This window comes from Diaphorina citri, unplaced genomic scaffold (assembly GCF_000475195.1).
Source record: "Diaphorina citri unplaced genomic scaffold, Diaci psyllid genome assembly version 1.1 scaffold11731, whole genome shotgun sequence".
NCBI lineage: Eukaryota > Metazoa > Arthropoda > Insecta > Hemiptera > Psyllidae > Diaphorina > Diaphorina citri.
Genome location: NW_007389102.1, coordinates 1 through 1,599, shown reverse-complemented (window position 1 = coordinate 1,599; position 1,599 = coordinate 1). Strand labels below are relative to the sequence as shown.

The following is a 1,599-nucleotide window of genomic DNA, read 5'->3' as shown; positions in this document are numbered from 1 at the left end:
TTTATTATTATTAAAATATTTCACCTACTTATATTTTATTGCTAGCCACACATGTCTAAGGTGATTATTAAAGTTGACACTGATGTTTTGGAGTAAGCAATTAAGGAGTCACTCCTCACTCCCATCTTTCAAGTTGAGCTGTAATCAGACAAATGGAATATGATTTTTATTGAAAATCAAATCTATATCATTCTTAGTTTTTCCCTCGAACTAGAATTTTTGTATAAAAGATGTTGTACTGGGGTGCCTTGAGTCGGTTGCTGCAAAAGCCGAATTTGGAGAATAGCCATACAGTCAAACCTGGATAACTGGGAAAAAAATCGTGGCCCCTTCATGACAGCCTCTCTAAGTAGGACACTTTTTTAACTGGGAAACCTGGATAAGTGGGAAAAATTTGTCTGTCCCTTGGATTCCCACTTAGACAGGTTCGACTGTACTTACTATCAGACTCGTATTTTCGGGATGACTTATTTGGTTTGTTGAGCAAGGCTGTATTTTCCTCTGTGAAATTCCGAATCGTGACCGAGCAGGAAAATTGGAAACAGCAACAAAATAGTAATCCACCAATCACAATGCATAGAACGATCAGTAAGGTGAGAATCTTTCCTGCTGAAATGAGGAAATGAAATGTGATTTAAATGGAATGAAGTGAGATAAAAAATTTTGCAATGGGGGTGATTACTTTGAGAAAGTGCTGTTCAATAATAAGAAAGTAAAAAAAAAAGTAATGCTTATAATGCTAAATGAGAGATAACCCTTCAAATTAATCTGCTGTGTACTATTAACTTTTGGGCCCAAATTTCAGACTACATACCTACTTGGCTTTCACTCATGTACGTATTTACCAAACGTTTGCTCGCTTGAGTATTATCCCATCAAATATAGTACATATGTTGTATACAAGACCTTGTTTAGACTGCTGTGTTTAGGGGACTTGGGGTTCGAACCTGAGACTTCATGATTCCCAGCGTTCCGATCCCTCTGCTGAGAGTTGAGCCAGAGTACTTACATGTCCATAGTGGAATGGGTCGTTTATTAGGACTTGGCTGCGGTTTATTATTAGGACCGGGCTGGGGTTTATTTGCATTGTTGTTCGCTCCAACATCTGGGAGTCCCTAAAATAATATGCAACAACAAAACGCAAAAGAGCCGTATGTAACGCGAAATAAATGCATTGTTTAGGAAAAAATTGCCTAGGTATAACCACCTACAATGGACAAGAAAAAGAAAACGTAACCAAGTGTACCGGGAGGCGCGCGAACGTCAAGAGTTCGAAGTGCTACGCGTCGCCCGGTAGTTTGTAAAATTAGTCAACACTCAGGCGTTTGGTATACACAGCTAGGCTTGAAGGAAAGAAAAATATAAACGGAAAATCGAAAAATTGATTTCAAGTCTACCCTAGCGCTGTGTGTAACCACTAACCTCAGTATTCCATGTTACAGGGCCCAAGGATGGGGCCTCTCTACTTCCAGATTTTCCCAAACTGATTATTGTATACCTACCTACCTAATAAGTTTTGTCTTCGCGTAAACACGTAAAAATATAGCATAAGCACAGAACCACATCTCAACTTACATGTGTGAGCGTTATAATACAGCA

At 38.9% G+C, this 1,599-nt stretch overlaps 1 long non-coding RNA gene across 5 annotated transcripts; it reads right to left on the bottom strand.

The window, feature by feature from the left end:
• LOC103522834 lies at positions 1–1,599 on the bottom strand. 5 transcript variants are annotated; one of them, XR_003395096.1, is made up of 4 exons: positions 1,576–1,599; positions 1,010–1,207; positions 442–609; positions 1–138 (listed from the first exon to the last, which is right to left on the bottom strand). It is a non-coding gene; the product is annotated as an uncharacterized LOC103522834 (long non-coding RNA). The 5 variants fall into 5 exon arrangements; XR_542028.2 differs by having other exon boundaries at positions 1,010–1,115; XR_003395094.1 differs by lacking the exon at positions 1,576–1,599 and adding an exon at positions 1,507–1,572 and having other exon boundaries at positions 1,010–1,115.